Here is a 19,745-nt window from a genome sequence, read left to right as displayed (position 1 = left end):
ATTTGATAGTGAATAAAATCTGAGTTACTAATGAAATTCTTAGTTTGCATGAAAATCACACATTTTTATTTATATAGGATACAAATTTTGACATTTTGAAAGAATTACAAGATAAAATAGTGTTATTGGGGGCTGATTTTCACATAGGATAAATATTCAGTCTTTTATGTGTACTTAGAACTCCTGGTTACAGTAATACTGACTTACAGCTAAGGATACTCCATATGTTAATAAGCCCAGGTTTTCTATAATAATTAAACATTCATAGTCCCTTTATTTCACTCCAATTAGCATCTGTGCACATAAACGTAACTGAGGAAGAAGAAAACCTTTTTTCTTTACTTGAGTATTTCAGTTTGGTGTTCTTGGTGTGAGACATATATATTTTATAGAAAATGACTGCAGAAGAAAAAAAGTAATGCTTGAGAAGATAGAGAGTCCAAGAATTCTTAAGTTTTTGGGAAGATATTAGATATAAATATAAAAAAATTGGTGGGTTTTTTAGAAAGCAAAGTGAACAAATATATTTCATTACTTTTTTTATAGCCTGGGAAGAACATCTTTCTACAAACCTACACCAGCTGAAAAAAAACCCTTCCCGAAATGACTGGTGCCATGTGTGGGGTTACCAGGAGCAGGAAGAAGTGTTTCAGAGGACAGAAAAAAATTGAGTACAAATATTGTGGTTTTTCATTGTCTTCATAAAAACTGAGTTTTTCAGATCTTGGACCTGGAGGGTAATTTACATAACCAAGTATGAGAGCTCTCACAGAATGATTGCACACCTGCATTTGGCGAAACAGAAAGAAAAACTCTTGTTGAGTAATGTACCATATGCAAATTGAGGGATCAAAGGAGCACGACAGCTGGTATGCAAAGAATATTTTTCAGATTCTTAGGGAACATCAGTCTGGAGGCATTCAAAACCTCCACCAGACTGGCAAAAGTACACTGTGCAACTTGGGTGATCTTAACTTGGGTATGAATGAAACTGGCTTTTGGAGAAATAGATAAATGTTATGGCCAAAGTCCAAAACTCATTGGAATTGATAGCTGGACATCCAGCAAAGTGGGAAAAGTTATTAACAAATTCATTAATTAGGATCCTCTTTACATTTCTACCCCCAATTAAAAACCTGTATAATCTGCACTCTTTTTATTTCAATTTTTATTGCTAGAAAGAGGTTACTTGAATTTCACAAAGACATGTCAGTGGCACAGTTCTCATTTTTCTAGGGCATATCTTCCGTCAACACTTATATTAAAGACATCCTGTTTGAAGGCTAAGCCCTTAGGTGAGGAAAAAAAAAGTCATTATTCATCAAAAAGGGACTGCTAACAGGACCTTAGAGGCATTGTTGTCAATGGAAATTGCTCTGGACCCACTGCAGATTCCAACTGCTCATCTGTTAAATGGGGAGAATAACATTTGCCCTGACCATGTCACATTTGTTGTGAACATCAAAAACAAAACAAAACAAAACAAAAACAAATAGGTGAAGGCAGTTTGTAATGTGTAAGATGATATATACTGCAAGAGATTATTATTAATTAATGAATTCACTAACAGTGATTCTTAATTTATGGATATTAAAGAAGTCTCAAATCCACAAAGATCAATGTAATTATTATAATTATTTGACCCTTGTATTTATTTTGGTTAATAATCACATGTATCTCCTATTTAGGCAAGAAAGCTGAATTTCCTTTCTGAGTCACCCTATATTTAAGTCTGCCTTTTCTGTGTTTGTGAAACTCAATGAACTCCACCAGGACATCAACAGGGAAGTGCCACTGTTGATTAAAATATTGGCACTTATGTCCTAAATCTAATCACCAAAGACAAGACAAAACAAAACAAACAAAACTAATGTCCTATTCTATGCAATCCCAGAACCCTGATCTACTGACCAAAAAGCTACCATGGTAGGCAAAAATTACACAGACCACTGCTATTCTATGTAAGCTTTATAATAGCCCATTCATAATATATTAGGAAGCATCATCAAAAACAATCAAGATCTGTGTTCATGGAGCACAATTAATTGTTGTAGATTTTATTTTTCTCTTTCTAGAAAATTTACAGGTGGACCTCTGGTCATGAAATTTCTAGAAGTCCTTGGCCATACAAGTAAGCTTTGAGGGGTAGAAGTAGATAAGCCCTGGAATCAATTTTCTTGGCTCAAATTTTTACATGCTTATCCTTTGTCAACTTTCTTGCTTTTATATTTTCTACATACTCCATCATTTACTTTAAAGAGGGAGAAGGCCTAGTAACTGAATGTATGTTTTGCAAAGAATCAGTGGCCTTTTTCTTATAGTAAACCCAGGTTCCAATAATGACCTGTGCAATGTTCTCTTTCTCCACCACTCTTGACATGGCCTCTGGACTTGAAGTCCTGTGGCTTCCTTTCTCTGTTGTCTTCAAGTAATGGACCTTCTCATTTCACCAGCTTAAGGCTAGCTGGGCCACTCTGAAACCATTTTTTTCATTTGTAAAATAAGCACCCTTAAGTTGAGGATTTCAAAGGCTCTTTTAGCTGTGACACACTCATGATTCCTTGAGCAATGCCTCCAAAAATAATCCAATTTTTTCAATGTATGATCCTGATAAACAAACTCACAAAGCTTGGGGGTAACTACCAATATCTATTATGAAAAACTTCCACCTCTTTTATTAGCTTGAGCTTAATAACTAACAAGCATCTGGTGACAAAAAGCCATGACTAAAATAAACATTTTTGCAAAAGACCATTCAATTCCATCTTATTGGAACCACTTGCCTACCCCATGGTAATAAATGTGGAGTATTTCACTGTGAACAATTACATTTTGAATGACAAATATTTACTGTGGTGATTGTCACTGGAATACCTACTGGTAGTAGAGCAGCAGTGCTAATTATTAGCTAACCACTTTAGCTGGCTAATACCTAATCTAAGCTCTGTCAGCAACTGGTTAAGTAGCCTAGAATAAAATTCAGTTTCCTTACCTGGGATTGGGAATTGGGCCACTGACCCAGCTCTTGGAGAGCATTTGTAATCACTCCAAGTCTCAGAGGACAAATGACCACCTGGGATCATCTGAGCCTCTTTGGGGATGCATTTACTCTTTGGGGCCATTAGGGGAACCATTTAGGACTGTAGCAATGATTTACTAATGTTGCCCCAGTGGCCCCAAAGGGTTAATGCACTTTCCATATACCTCTTGCTTTCTCTGTGTAAATCAACTAATCTATCAGATCTATCAGATGGTGCCTTTGATGAGTCAATTTGCTTGACACAGGTGGGCATTTTTCTTGCAGACTGTACTTGCCTCTTCTTGGCTCATAAAAGAACAAGAGCCAAACCCCCACAGACATCTACATAGCATTCTACATCACAGTACTTTGGGATTAGTTATGAAACACAGAGCTGTTAACCACTTGAAGCTTCCCATGCTGCTCCTGTATTTGCTAATCTTTAGAAGAATAACACTGAATGGTGGTATTGGAGTTATTTGATAATCTTGACTTATGTATCTCATTATTAATAGGTATAAGGTGTGAACATCTATCTAATTGTCCTCCTCTCCTTCCATCTGGAATCAGAGAAAGAGGATTTTTAAGAAGATGAATCCTTCTGGATTGTTTCCTATCTGCTGTCTCTGAAAGTAGCATTTTAATCAAATATTCCTACTATCTCCTGCATCATTAACCTTTTTAAAAAAACATTTTGTTGTGTTACTATTTTCTTCCAAACTGTGTGAAAAGCTCTAATCTTAAATAAATCCTACCCTCCCTGGACTTTATGTTCCTTTTTGCTTCTTTCTTTCTCTTTCTGCCCTTTCCCATTTATTCTTGTGAAAGAGAAGCCCATCCTTTTGCTCTTTGCTTCATCATTCACTCTATCATCCACTGTAGCCTACTCTATTTGTGCTCATCATCGATAGGAACTAGATGATTTTGGTTTTTGAGAATCTACAAAGTGTTTGAGATCTATAGGAAAAATTGATTGGCTTAAATACAAAAAGAAAACTAGAAAATTTTAAAGAGTGATAATTCCATAAGGAAAAATACTGTATACCTAAATTCATTTGTGATACATTTAATGTAGAATTTGATACATTTTAATGTTTGCTACAATATGGGGTAAGATCTCCAAAAATCAGCCTATTCGGAGTTTAGGAGAGTTTTAGATGGTTCTGTTCAGAGATACCCTAATTGCCAAATCCATGTGACTATTTTCAGTCCTTATTTAAAAAAATGAAACTGCATTTAATAATGTTAACCATATCTGCCTTTGTCTTTTCTTCTTTTCTCTTTCCTTGTTTGTGTAATATCAGCATCTTCCAGTTTTTAACCAACCTTTTTGAGCACTCCTGCTCAGTCTCCTCTGGATTTTTTTCCCCAGAGTTCCATCTTGACTGTCTCCTCACTTTATCTACTTTCCTTGGCAATCTCATCCATGCCCAGTTTCTTGGGCTCCCTTATATTCTGAGTTCCATCACTATCCATGCTGGTACAACAACCTCAACTGCTCTCATCTTTTTTTTTTTTTTTTTTTTGCTCTCATCTTTGACCTTGAAAGTCTTCTCTTCCTCTCGTCTTCCTATATGAGTAAATGATACCCTATCCAACCAGAAATCTGGGAGACCTCTTATACCTTTCTTTCTCTCACATTTTATATCTAATTAATCAGCAATAAAGTCAACTCCCTTGTCCTCTTGAATATCTGTCTCCTTCTCTCCACCTCTTAAAAACGGTTCTGGTTTTGTCATCCCTATGTTCAATCCCTTCAGTGGTTCCCACTAACTTGGGACAAAGCCCCATTCTTACCATGACTCATAAGACCCTCCATAAACTGGCCTCTGCCTGCCTCTCCAGGATCAATTCCAGCCACTCTTCTCTCCCACTCTGTCCAATCCATATACTGTAGCCCGACTGGTGTTCTTCTTACTTCACCGTCACAATGATCTCTTCCCTTTTCATAAGGAGCTCCTCACCCTGGGACATCTTTCCATCCAATCTTTCCCTAGACAGGCCTTCCTTGAATCTCCAGATCATGTCTGCTTTCCCTATGCCCCATTCCATTCACCACCATTAAATTCTCATTGCACTGTGGGCCTCACCTATGGTAGTTCTCCAACACCACTTTAAAGTCTTTGTTCAATGTCTGTTTTTCCCAATAATAAGTGTACTTGATACTTAGTAATTTCTATGTGCCAGAGAGTTTTATTTATGTTATTTTATTTACTTCTTAAAGATTTTATTTATTTAAGAGAGAGAAAATGCGTAAGAGAGAGAGCACAACCAGTGGAGGAGCAGAGGGAGAGGGATAACCACTGAGCAGGGAGTCTGACTTTGGGCTCTACCCCAGAACTTTGGGATTATGACCTGAGTCCAAGGCAGATGCTTAATTGACTGAGCCACCCAGGTGTCCCTGTATTATCTCATTTTAATCATCACAACAATTATGAAGTAGGTTCAATTTAATAGTAAAGGAAACTGAAACTCTGAGACATTGTAGCCACAATTAATATTGCTTTAGTGAATCAGTAAGCTCCACAGGGGTAGGGGCCATATCTTGTACCTCTAGAACCCAACAGATGATTGGTATATAATAGGAGCCAACAAGATGTTGCTAAGGTAATACGGTCCAAATTCCTAGGGTGATATACAAGGTCCTCTGTTACCTTACCCTGACCTACCTCTCCAGCCTTTTTCCCCAGTAGGCTTGTCTCTTCTTCCCTAGGTCCTATCCTCTAGCCACATAAGCAGTTCCATGAACAGCCTAGAGTGACTCACACTTCTGCCTTTTGTATGTTCATTGACTCACTCATTGATTCACTCAGTCTTCATTCATTCATTTATTGAATAGCTAATGAAGGCCAGGCAGAGAGGAAAGTCCTAGGATAGATGTACACGATAGGAACACAGAAAAGGGATATGTAAGTAAGACTGAGGAGTCAAGAAAGTCTCCCAAGGGAGGTAACAACTCTAAAATTGAGTTTTCATTTCCCTAGAATGTGCATATCTTAATGCAAACCCCTACTTCCTTTCAGGGCTCTGCTCCAATGTCTCATGCAGTGGTCTCTCCATGTAAAATTTGTAGACATAGCATACTACATGTTTCTAGATGATGACCTCCCCATCAGACAGTCAGATCCTCTACTCTTAGTCTCAGCATAGAGGAGATACCTAATAAAACAATGATGAAGGAACAAGCAAAATAATCACCCTTTTGCTGAAAACACTTCAATTCATTGCACAACTCTGTGCACTTACCCAAAACCATAGAATTTGGATTCATTTTCAGAAGAGACACATTTCCTTAACATACAAATTACAGAGACTGGAGAGAACTGACACCAAGCATCATCACATAATTTTATTTTAGGCATGGATGTATAAATAAAAACACTTAGGGGGACACACACACACACACACACACACACACACACAAATACATACACTGACCCATATGCTTTTGTCAATTTGGTAAATAATTACTTAAGAAAATAATTCACACTATCAGGCACATTCTCCTGAAAGTTCTGGATAATGTGGAGAATATTAAACAACAGAATGTTAGTTAGTATATTTTCTGAAGGCAAGATCATCCTAATGATTCTCCCATTGATGAAAAAGGACTCTTCCCATCATTAGAAACAGACTAAATGTTAGGCTGCTAATGTGTTTTGTACATGGGTGAAAAAAATCATGCCATTTATACATTTTGGACTAACATCAAAGCACACTTATGTCACACTGTTCTTTTTGGGTTTGTCATATGGAGGGCTCTTTGAAAGTTGTAATGAGATGCAAGCTTACCCCAATGTCCCCTTTTCTACTCATCATGAAGGATATCTTTGACTCTTGGGGGAACCAGAGTTCTTATAGGAGGAGCTGCTGAGGGCATGCCTGGTGTTCTGCAATCCTGTTTCTGTTTAAGAGTATAACCCTGAGCTACTTTTCTCTCTCTCTCAGGATAAATTTTTTCACCTGCCAGACAAATAGGTTGGACTGGAACAGGGTTAGCAGATGTTTTTGGTAAAGGGTGAGAAAGTAAATATTTTGAGTTTTGGACCACATGGTCTGTGTTGCAACTACTTAACTCTGTGATTGGAGTGTGAAAGCAGCCCTATAAAAGTATGTAGACAAACAGCCATGCCTGTTCTCCAATAAATTTTTTTATTTACAAAAACAGGCAGTGGGCCAGATTTGGCCAGTGGGTCATAGTGGCAGGCGCCTGGGCTAGATGAATTCTAGGATCCCTTTTCCCTTTTTTCTGCCATGTATTCAGTTTAAATCATTGTGTGAGAGTTCAGAATTGGGAGATAACCGGGGGAAAAATGGAGCACACTTTAAAGAATCATTGGCTGGATGAGATTACTATATTTGACTTATCTTTTCACTTGGAATCTTTTAACTTTGTAGCATAATGCCCCTATTATATTTAGCAATTAGAGTGCCATCACAAAGTAAAATGTAAAACCATTATTCCTTGAAAAGAGAAAAGGCTTGCGGTATGAAATGATGCATGCAAGGAGTGTGGGTGATAATTTACTCATATAATCATTTCTATTTCAGTTCTATGGCAAGTATTTCTGGAGATGGCTCACACGGCAAGGAGATCTTTAAGATGTGCACACCATAATTAACCTTTTTATATACTCTGATAGAAATATCAATAGTCTTTTCTCCACGTTAGCAGTTTTAACTTTACTTATACAGTCTATGGAATGATTTGAATTAAAGAATGACGATTATAAGAAAAAAAAAACACAAACCCTTTATACCTTGCGTTTAAAACAAAACATGCATATTCTTCCTGTTACTTTTATATCATGCTGAAGTTCTAGACAATGAATGCCTCTATCTCTTTTTTCTCCCTGGCAGAGAGGATCAGACAACTAGCTAGTGCTTCTGTCATATATAGACCAGTGATTCTCAAAATACAGTTTCTGGACTAGCAGTATCAGCATCACCTAGGAACTTAGAAATGCAAATCTTCCCATCCTACCCCAGATTTACTGAATGAGAACCTCTTGGCGCGCAGCCCTGTAGTCTGTTTTAACAAGGCCTCCAAGTGATTCTGATGCCTGATAAATTTTGAAAACCACTCAATGGATTAATACTTTCTAGAAACCAAAATTAAGTGGAAGACCTGGCTCCTACAAAGAGCAAATGACCCTAGGGTTTGCATATGTAGAAGGTGTAGAATAAAGACAATACGCCTCTAGCTATATTACAAGAAGAAGGGAATTGAGGAAGGAAAACGATAGGGAAGGAGAGAGACACAGAATTTTGGTGAATAGGTAGACCCAGAAAACCTCAGAGGTTCCATCTGCAGAGCTAGCTAAGTTCATACATATCACTACTACCTCCTGCCTCAAAGTCATTCATTCAACAGCCCTCACCGTGTTCCATGGGTGAGGATGGTGCTTAGGGATGGGGAGGGGAACATGGAAATGAAGAAGATATTCTCTTTGCCTACCAAAAATTCACAATCTTGGAGTGAAAAAAAGATAAATGGCTCCCTTGAGAATCTGCAGTGAGCACCTCATAGGCCAAATCAAAAGGGAGAGGCTGGATCGCAGGAGCGAGAGACAGGATGAAGAGGGGAAAGAAAGGGATAAAGGAATAGAAAGAGTGAGCATGAAACAGTTTTATTTGTACTAGAACATTTCAGAATTTGCTTTTAATCCCTCCAATTATTCAATGGCAACCTCTGCTTTGATTTGAAGATCTGGACTCCTGATGGTTCTTTATTCTCACTGCTCTTTTGAACAGAACCACAGAACTGCATCTAAAAGTCTTTCCTTCCCTTATGATGCTTACAGTTGTCAAAAAGCAAAAGAAACTCTAGACCTAAACCATTAAGCTATGTATGGGTCAGAAACAACATATTCTTATACTAACATCCCCTGGTCATCTTCCTAGTTCTGTGACATAGTATTAATCCTGGAGCCTTATCTGAAAATTATCTTTGCATCTACCAGGAGAGGGTTATAGATGAAACCATGTTATTAAAAACTAACACCAAATCAAATATCACAGTGCTTTTAGAACATGGATGATTTCTAGAAGTCACCTTACCAAACAGACTAAAACATTTTGAAGAATGATTTTATTATTGTAGTCAAATAATATGTATCTCCATTATTCAAAAAAAAATCAAGCAATAAAGGTACAAAGAAAGAAGCAAATAATTTCCCAAAGTACAGATGACTAACATTTGGTGAAAAGAATGCATAAATACAAATAGAGGGTAAGTAATCAGAAATGATTTCAGAAAGGGGGTTAATATGGTACATATTATTTTTAGAAACAGTTTCTATTTTGCAATAATTTTAGATTTACAGAAACACTGCAAAGACACTACAGAGTATTCTCATAAACCCCTCATCCAGCTTCCTCTACTGTTAAATCTTACATTATCATGGTACATTTAGTGCAGCAAAGAAACCAACACTAGTATATTACTATTGACCAAACCCAATACTTTATTTGAATTTCACCAATTTTTCCAGTAATGTCCTCTTTCTGTTCCAAGATCCACACTGCATTTGGTTATCAGGTATTAGGATTCTCCAGAGAGGCAGAACCAACAGGGTGTGTGTGTGTGTGTGTGTGTGTGTGTGTGTGTATGGAGAAAGAGAATTACTATATAAAATGAACTCATAAAGTTATAGAAGCTAAGAATTCCCAATTCCCAAGAACTGCAGTCAACAACGTAAGCCCCACGGGCAATGATGTACTGTTTCAGTCTGAAAGCTGGCAGGCTGGAAACCCAAAAGGAGTTGATCTTTCAGTTTAAGTTTAAAGACTGGAAAGAACTGATAATGTCCCAGCTCAAAGCAGTCAGGCAAAAGGAGTTTCCCTTTCTCAGTCTTTTTGTTCTATTCATGTCTTTCTTTCTTTCTTTTTTTTTTTTAAGATTTTATTTATTTATTCATGAGAGACACACAGAGAGAGAGGCAGAGACACAGGCAGAGGGAGAAGCAGGCTTCCATGCAGGGAGCCCAACGTGGGACTCGTGGGACTCGTGGGACTGTGGGACTAATGGGACTCGATCCCGGGTCTCCAGGATCATACCCTGGGCTGAAGGCGGCGCTAAACCGCTGAGGCTGCCCTATTCATGTCTTTCAATTGATTGGATGAGGCCCACTTACATTAGGGAGGGCAATCTGCTTTATTCAGTCTACCCATTCAAATGTTAATTTCATCCAGAAATACCCTCACTAGGGATATACTCAGAAGAACATGTGACCACACATCTGGGTGCCCTGTGGGCCAGTCAAATTTACACACAAAATTAATCATCTCAAGTATACATAATATTTCAAATTTAATTATATCCAACTTGCCAGATCATTTCATAGGTGATGCTCTTCATTTAAAGTGCTCACAGTAAGCAGACAGCTTTCTAAAAGCCCCTATACTGCTGTCCCCATCAGTTTAGTTGAATACTTTCCACAAGTTTGTGTTTAACTCCTAACTTAAAAATCATATAACTTCTGGCATCTTTCTGGCTCAGTTGGAGGAACAGGTAACACTGAATTTCGGGTCGTGAGTTCAAGCCTTACATTAAGTGTGAGGATTATTTAAATAAGTAAGACTTTTAAAAATAAATAACTTATTTAAATTTTTTAAAAAACAGATACAATACCAATGTAAAAAGAATGAATTGTTATTTCCATGAAGACTAGATGGAGTGTGTTAGGAAGACTGCACAGACGTAAAGTAATTCAAAATTTGCTTTTATATTAGGTATGAGCATCACAACGGTAAAATATTGGGAGGCGGAGGGGAATCTAGAAGAATTCTGCACTCAGATTCATTCCCAAGTGTCTTTCAGCTCTTGTTTCATTTTAAAGAAAACTGAGACCGGAAATCCTGGAGAATACATTATTGGTATAGTTCATGCAAAATAGATGGCCGGGGGGAATTCCAATCAGGGGACCACTTTCAAAGTAGAGATTTTGGCCCCAAATCAAAAGATTGGCAAATGACTATATATGTGGTTTATGTTAAAATATGCGGCTAAGGAAGATGAAAAAGTTCAGGAGATGGAAAGTTGTGATAGCTGTACAACAATGTGAATATGTTAATGTCACAGGACTGTACACTTAAAAATGGCTAAAATGGTAAGTTTTGTTATCTGTATTTTACCACAGCAACAAAATGAAATATGCAAAGTATGTATATTTTTTCAGATTCCTTGTTTTAGCAAGTATTTTTAGTTAACTTACAAATAGTTGCATTGAATAACAGGGCTTATTCTGTGTTAAATTTATTTTAATCTAATTTACTAGAAGTGGATACCAATTTGAAATTGAATGAATATTAGGTAAATGATCCCTTTAGTAATTTCAAATCAAGAGATTTTAATTCTCTGACATAACTCTAAATTTAAGAGGAAAAAATACTATGAAAAACCTTAGGAGGTTGGAACAGCTTAATTCAAAGCAGTGCCAAGTCCTATGGTACATTTAGAAACACATGGACATGTTTTTGGTGGTCATAATAACTAAGGTGATCCTGGCATTCTGGCACCTGGGTTCCAGAGAAACCAAACATTTTACAATGCACAGGACAGTCCTGGCATCAAAGACATGCCTACCCCCAGTGTCAATAGTTCCCTCAGTGATAAAGATTGAGGTAGAGTCGATATATTTTATTTATTTTTATTTTATTTTATTTTTTTAGAGTCAATATATTTTAAAAATATGTTTCAGTTTTGCATGGTATCTCTTGATATCCTTATAAAATTTGAGAAAACGCACATTTTACTTTCTTTCACCTCTTCCCAGCTAACTCCACTTTTTTGTTTTACTATTCTTTCCAATGTTTGGTTTATAACATTTATATCCTGTTCTGAAACCATAATTCAAGCAGTTGTTTAGTCTTGATTCTATTTTAAATGATTTAGTGCTCAACACCAGAACTTTTCATGCTGTGGCTTCTACATTTCTGTATCTTTTTTTTTTTTTTTTTAAGATTTTATTTATTCTGAGAGACAAGAAAAAGGCAGAGCTAGAGGCAGGCTTCCTGCAGGGAGCCTGATGTGGGATTTGATCCCAGGACCCTGAGATCATACCCTGAGCCAAAGGCAGACACTCAACCACCGAGCCACCCAGGTACCCCATCCATTTATGTATTCTTTACTTTGATTCATCTACTTGGTTGCCTCGATTTTATCATATAGTAGTTTGTTTGTTTGTTTAGTTTTTTTTTTTTTAAGATTTATTTATTTTAAGGATGGAGAGGAGGGGCAAGGGCAGTGGGGGAGAGAGTCTCAAGTAGAGTCTGTGATGAGTGTGGAGCCTGACATAGGGCTCAATTTTTATTTCTTTACATTCTTTCATGCTTACTATCTATCTGTTGCATTTATCTCAGCAAGATAATTTAATTGGATTTAAAATTTTCACGTCACATTATTTTCTTCTGAACTCTGTAGACCTTGCTACCCCATCTCTAATTTTGAGGGTGATGTGGGGAAGTCTGGAGTCAACCTAGTTTCCTCCTTTATAAGTGACTTACTTTTTGCTGGTATACTCATAATATTCCAATTTAAAAAGGGATTTTCTTCTCTTATTATCTTGTAAATATAATATTTGACACATTCAACAGTTCAAATATAAAATATGTACAATATACAAAATATGTACAATATACATAATCAAAATAAAAACTTTAAAGTAATCATTCAATTCAAGAACTGAAAGGATCACCAATACCATTGCATCTACCATGGGTTCCTATATTCCTCACTTTCCCCTGAGAGAGCAGCTCTCATGCATGTTTATCCTTCCTTTGCCATATTCCAAATAGTTTTATCAATGTGTATAAATCTGTAAGTAATATATTATGCCATTTGGCTCATTTTGTTTCATAAAAATGGTATCACAGTATCTATAATCTTTTGGAACTGTCTTTCATTCAAGATAATATTTTAAAAGATTCATCCCTGTTGTTTTGTGTTACTATACAGCGCGCACTTTTTAATAGTATTATTGGTACATAATTCACATGCCATGAGGTTCACCTTTTAAAGTATATAGTTAAACAGCTTTCAGTATATTTAGAATGTGTGACCATCATCATCTTCTAATGTTAGATTATACTTATCACTCCCAAGAAATTGTACCTATCAGTAGTTACTGCCAATTCCCTTCTCCCCTGATCTTTTATACCTTGTCTCAGCACGAGTGCTCTGAAATCCCACCCCTATTGTATATCAAGTCTCCATAGATGTTTGGGTCTATTCTCTGTTGTATTTTGTTGCTCTCCATTTGTCAATTTTTCTAACAATCTGCCAAAATTATAGTCTTAATTATTCTTTTAAAGATTTTGTTTATTTACTTGAAGGCGGGGGGGACAAAGGTGGGGAAAGGAGAGAGAGAATCCCAAGCAGACTCCCCACTGAATGTGGAGGCCAACACAGGGCTCATCCCATGACCAGGAGATCATGACCTGAGTGGAAACTAAGAGGGAGAGCCTAGCACACTGAGCCACTCAGGCACCCCTACACTGTCTTAATTATTACAGCTTTTTAATTTTTAGAAAGTCTTGATACTTTTACAAGTTGTCACACTCAGTTCTTTTGGAAGAACTGAAGAAACTCAGTTTCTCTTAGCTCTTCCATACAAATTTAAAATTAGCTTGTGCATTCCATGAAAAATCCTGCGGGGATTTTAAATCTACAGGTCAATTTGAGAGAATATACATCTTTACGATATTAAGTATTGCTGTCTATAAATGTGGCACATCTTTTCATTTATTTAGGACCCCAATGACTTCAATCAAGTTCTATTATTTTTTTCTTTATAAATCTTGTATACCTTTTGTTAAATTTATTCCCAGATGCCATGTATTTTTTTTAAGATTTTGTTTATTTATTCATGAGAGACACAGAGAAAGAGGCAGAGACATAGGCAGAGGGAGAAGCAGGTTCCATGCAGGAAGCCCGATGCAGGACTCCATCCCGGGACTCTGGGATCACGCCCTGAGCCAAAGACAGATGCTCAACCACTGAGCCACCCAGGCGTCCCAGCATATGTTTTTATTGCAATTATAAACCATGTCTTTTTTATATTACATTTTTAAATGTTTATGACCATTGTTTAGAAAGGCAATTGATTGGTCTTAGAGCCAGCCACTTTGCTAAATTCTCTTATTATTACTAATAAGTTGTTTTTAGATTGTGATTTTCTATGTATATAATCATAGTATTGGCAACAAATGATAGGTTTATACCTTTTTAATCTTTATGTTTGTATTTGCTTTTTTAAATCTTACTATCTGGCTAGAACTGTGCTTAAAACATGATAGTGGGAAAACCTGTCCTGTTTCTGATTTCCAATGGATGCTTTTAACTTTACATCATTAAGAATGTTTACTAAAGTTTTGGTAGATACCTTCATTCACATTAAAGAAAATTCTCTTCTACCCAAAGTTTGCTAAGAGTTTTTATGTTGAATCTATGGTCAACTTTATCCAATGCTTTTTCTGCTTCTATTGAGATTATATATGGGTTTTCCCGTTTAATCTATTATGGTGGATCACAATTCTAGATTCTTCTTATGTTGAATTTTTCTAGCATTCCTGGGATAAACCCAACTAGGTTACAATAAACTTTTTGTTTAACCCCACCAGATCTGGTAATACTTTGTTTTAGATTCTTGAATGAGGTTGACAGAGACTGACTATAATTTCTGTTCTCGAATGTACCTGCTATTTTTGGTGCCCAGGTTATGCAAAATGATTTAGGGAGTATTTCTTATTTTTCTATTTGCTGCTTAAGTCTATAAAAGGCAAAAATTAACATTGGATGCTTAGTAATTTCATTAATAACATTAACATGAGGGGATCCCTGGGTGGCTCAGCAGTTTGGTGCCTGCCTTTGGCGCAGGGAGTGATCCTGGAGTCCTAGGATCGATTCCCACGTCAAGCTTCTTGCATGGAGCCTGCTTCTCCCTCTGCCTGTGTCCCTGCCTCTCTCTCTCTCTCTTTCTCTCTGTCTCTCTCATGAATAAATGAATAAAATCTTAAAAAAAAATTAACATGAGCCTAGTCTTTCCTTGTGGGAAGTTTTAAACTATGGGTTCCATTGCTTTGGTAGCTTTAGGACTATTCAAGTTTTTTAATTCATAAGTCAGTCTTGGTAAGTCATATTTCCTAAGAATTATCTCATTTTATGTAGGTTTTCAGATTTATTGACAGAAAATTGCTCACAGTATTTTCTTTTAATCTGTGCTGTATATATATTTTCATTCCCTTTTTAGTCTTTGTATGATTTGTGCTTTTCCCTCAGTCTGTCAAAGGACTGTCTGTTTAAGTCTTTTTAAAAAGCTGACTTTCATGTTTGTCTTTCTGTTGTAGTTTTCAATTTCATGGAATTATCTTATTTTTATTGTTTCACTCCTTTTATTTATTTCAGTTTTCTTCTGTAGCTCTTCTCTAAATACTTAAGATGGGTGCTAAGTTCATTTTTCAGACTACTTTCTTTTCTAATTATGACTGATAAATTTCCTTTAAAAATATTAGTTCTGACAGGTTATATTTTCATTATAATTTAGCTTTAAATATTTAAACTTTATTATGATTTTTAACTGATAAATGGATAAGTAATATCTTTTCAAAGATATGAGAACTTCATTTTTTTTAAGGTTTTATTTATGTACTCATGAGAGATACAGAGAGAGAGGCAGAGACACAGGTAGAAGGAGAAGCAGGCTCCATGCAGGAAGCCCGACGTGGGACTCAATCCTGGGACTCCAGGATCACTCCCTGGGCCGAAGGCAGCGCTAAACCACTGAGCCACCTAGGGATCCTCGATGTGAGAACTTTAAAGATACCCTTTTGCTATTGACCTTTTTATTAATTGTCATCAAAGAATACTATCTTTCTAAGGAGGTCAGCTTTAGATTCAGAGTTCCTTTAGTGTAAGTCTATTGATGATAAACTTAGCAACAAATATTATTTCATTGCCTATTTTCTGTTATTACTGCTGAGCAATCAGCTGTCCATGAAATGATCTTTTTGCGATGTCTTTCCTCTCTACTTTTGTCCTTGTTGCTCTAGAGTCACTACTTGGTGATACTGAGGCAATGATTTTCTTTTTATTTATCCTGTTTGGGAATATTGTGCTTTCTGAAATTGTAGAAAAATGTTTTTAGCATTTCTGGAAATTTCTCACCTGTTACTACTCCTTGATTAGCTTTATTCTTGCCTTCTGTGGCTTCGATTTGACATACGTTAGACCTTCTCGTTTCATCATCAATATTTTAAATTATTCTCATATTTCCCAGTCCTTTTCTTTTCTGAATTGTATTCTGGTTAATTTATTCACTTCTATGTTTGAGATCATTAATGCTTTTTCAGCTTTGGCTAATATGCTTTTTAACATGTTTGGTTTTTCTTTCATCATTTACATATTTTATATTTGGATGTTCCATTTAGTTATTTTTCAAAACTGCCTGATCATTCCTACAAGTTTTCCATTGCCTGCTTAATCTTTTGGTTCTGTATTCCTTTAAGTACTTTATAAGCAGCTGGTCTTTGTCTGACAGCTCAAATATAGATGGCTTACCTCCTTGTGAGTCTAGTGGTCTTTGATTGTGAATAGTGGCCTGATTGTAAACTGTGGGAATCTCATGGGATAACTGTAGGATGCTCTCCCATGGAGATTTGGTTTGGTTACTGTTAGAAGTTGGGAAGACTACCCACCTGGGGTCACATTAGCTCTCTTTGAGAGTCCTGGCTTAATGCATGATCTCAGGTTGAGTTCCCCTTCCTTGCTGTCGACGCTAGGTTCAGTACCTAAGTTACAATTTGTAGTATCCTTCTGGTATTTTCCTTCAGTATAACACAGTTCTCTCCTCTGCTCCTTGCTCAGAACATTTGTTGGCTCACTGCTCCAGGCTCCAGTGTTGACTCAGCTTGTTCCTTTTATTTGAAGAGTGGGGTGGGGGGTGGGGGGGAACGGGAGGATTGGACTTGGAGATTATTTTACCTACTTCCAGGGAGTCCAGCAACAAACCAAAATGTTTTATTTAGGATCTAATTGGTTTCCAGCAGAGAGTGTCTTGTCTACCATTGCTGCTGGAAGTGGAAGTCCTATTCTTCATCTGTGAAGTTCAATAAATAAAATACACGTGCTGGCCATTCTGTCTCTGTTTTCTCAGCACAAGGTTCCCTATTATGATTTAAAGGGTCAAGTATCTATAATAATTTTTTTGTATTTTCAATTACAAATAAGGAAACTGGGGCTCAGAAAGGTTAAATGACTTACTCAATTTGTGATAAGGTGAGAGTGGGGCACTAAAAATCATGTTTAATGTCTAATCCACTAGTCTTTTTAATAAATCCTTCTAATACTCTTTAGGTCTAATTTTAAAAGAGGTGTTATATTAAATTCTACCTGTAATTGTTTATATTGTAACAAGATCTATTTTTTTGTTTTTGTTTTGTTTTGTTTTGTTTTTTTTGTAACAAGATCTATTATAATCACATCTATACATCAGTAAATCCAAGCCTATATGGAAACTACTATAAATGCAATTTAATATATACATAGGCATGACTATAAGGAAGATACCTTGGAGTTTTAAAGGGAACTAATAATCTTAATCTTCTTTCTCTAATAAGCCTGGTCTTCAAGATCAAGATAATTGTACACATAGAACATTTGTTTTCCCTTATTCACAAAAGCAAATAATTTCTGGTAAATATTATGGTGACTTGGATTAGCTATGGTAATCCATATTGTACTATGTCTCAAGTAGCCTTTTAAATAATCTCTCCATTGAGTTAACTCATAGGTTAAAACAATAAATTACATAAATATGCCAAGAGAAAAAAAAGTGGGATTCCTTGTGGGCAATGCTTATAACAGTCCTCAGGAAATTTTTCAACATAAACAGTTTCTTAGCATAGCATAGAATTGATAATATAGTCCAGGAAGAACAAGGGGGAAAACTAGAGACAATCACTAAAGCAGTCATTTCAATTTAAGGGAGACTGTTACCAGAGAACCTGAGTGGAAAGGAGTAGAAGCACACATCTGATATACCAACATTCCAGCAAAGTTACAAATAGCTGTTAGAAGCTACCTTAGGATTTCTGCAATCCTATCTTATAGTTTCTATTTTATTAGTTTTCTTTAGAAGTATTTTAAACATAAAACAATTAGGTTTATGTCCTAAAATTCATTTTAGATATTTTGAGGGTTGGGGTAAAGAGATGTTTCCTAAAGTTCTTTTGAGGTGGCTTAGCTATAAGAAATCATTATATATCCCTTTTTTAAAGTTTTCATACATTCCCCACCCCCTGCCCTGGAGCATTTTAGTGTCTTTAATTTTTATTTCTAAGTTAACATTGCAAGGGAATATAATGTACTTAGAGGGTTTTTTTCTCCTTTAACTTTCTCTCCCATTTAGATTTTGATACTCCACCCTTAACTTCCACCCCCAGAAAACTTCTGGCATGTAGCTCCGCTTATCAAAAGTTGCATGCTCAACCAAGCCACCCAGGCACCCCAAAAAGTAGGTATTATTTTAGTTAAATGGGACACTCATTTGAATATAATTATACTGAGTTTTTTTTATGGGGGCGGATACTGTGAACCTTTTACAAATCCGTATTGTTAACGTTGTTCACAGCATGGTTCACATCTGCTACTACTCTTGAAAAACACTAACAGATGAAGATATTCGTGAATTTTACGGGCAATAGTTGAGGTGTAGAGCTTGGAGTGGCAATGCCTACACCTTAAATAGTGGGAGGCACTAAGATAAGGTAACCTGAAGGGAAGGGCACACAGAAGAAGGTGGTTTCTACAAGCCAACTCTGTAACAGGCTTTCCCAGAGTCAATTTCTAATTTTTCAGTAAATGATTATTCCTCTGATGGATAGCTCAAGGCCTTTGTTTCTCTTTTTCAGATTCTACCTTTTATCTAGTAACATGAAACATTATAAAAGAAGAACTTAAATTATTTATGCTACACATAATCTGCTAAGCCTAAAAGGGAAATTATTGCCCTGAAACTTCCAACAAAGCTGTCCCCTAGGGGTTTGGTCTCTGCATCTGGGTGTGAATGAGTACTCTGTCACATTTGCTGCTCTTAGAGGATACCATCAATTTAAACAACCTTTGCAGTCTGAGTTGCCTGGTGTTACTATTGTTATTTTTCAATAGTAATGATAGTTGCACTTGTTAAGGAAACCAGCTAATTCTGAGAGACTTAACACTGGGATAAGTCGGTGTATAATAACACAATAGATTGTTTCTAATTGCTGAAAGAGATGTCCTTCGTAAGTCTCCTGACACAGAGTCAGAAGTTAGGCCAGTGAGAGAAGCTTGTTACACCTAGAGCCCGGTGGGAAGCAGCAACAGTTGGCATTTTCTCAGGAGACCCAGTTCACTCATTATTTTAGTGTTTGTGCTAGTGAACACCTTCGAAGCGAAAATTAATTTCCCTTTTGGATTACTTAGCATATTATTTTTAATGTTGAAGTTTTCCACATCATCCTTAGCCACAAATTTTTTCCAGGATGATTGAGTTAAAAAAATTTTCACATGATTATTTCTAACAGCACATAAAAACAGATTTTGAAAGATTTTGTTATTTCCCGTGATTTCCTTGTGGACATTCCTAATGATAATCTTTCTTTAAAAGAAAAAAATGAAATTAAATACTATTACGTATTAAAATGAAAGTTAAGTGTTTTATTGTGAGGAGGGGATGAAGGCTTCCTC

At 36.3% G+C, this 19,745-nt stretch overlaps 1 long non-coding RNA gene across 8 annotated transcripts in view; it reads left to right on the top strand.

Moving 5' to 3' along the window:
• The window catches only part of LOC106559691, a 104,708-nt gene that overhangs the window by 55,723 nt on the left and 29,240 nt on the right, over positions 1 to 19,745 (top strand). For 6 of the 8 annotated variants that reach the window (XR_005369449.1, XR_005369444.1, XR_005369450.1 and 3 more), the window contains one exon: positions 547 to 1,610. This is a non-coding gene — a long non-coding RNA (uncharacterized LOC106559691). Of the gene's footprint in view, positions 1 to 546; positions 1,611 to 19,745 lie in introns of those variants that run through there. The other 2 variants (XR_005369445.1, XR_005369446.1) reach the window with 1 other exon arrangement.

This window comes from Canis lupus, chromosome 14 (assembly GCF_011100685.1).
Source record: "Canis lupus familiaris isolate Mischka breed German Shepherd chromosome 14, alternate assembly UU_Cfam_GSD_1.0, whole genome shotgun sequence".
Lineage (NCBI taxonomy): Eukaryota > Metazoa > Chordata > Mammalia > Carnivora > Canidae > Canis > Canis lupus.
The sequence above is the reverse complement of the archived record's forward strand: the minus strand, read 5'-3'. Positions and strand labels throughout refer to the sequence as shown.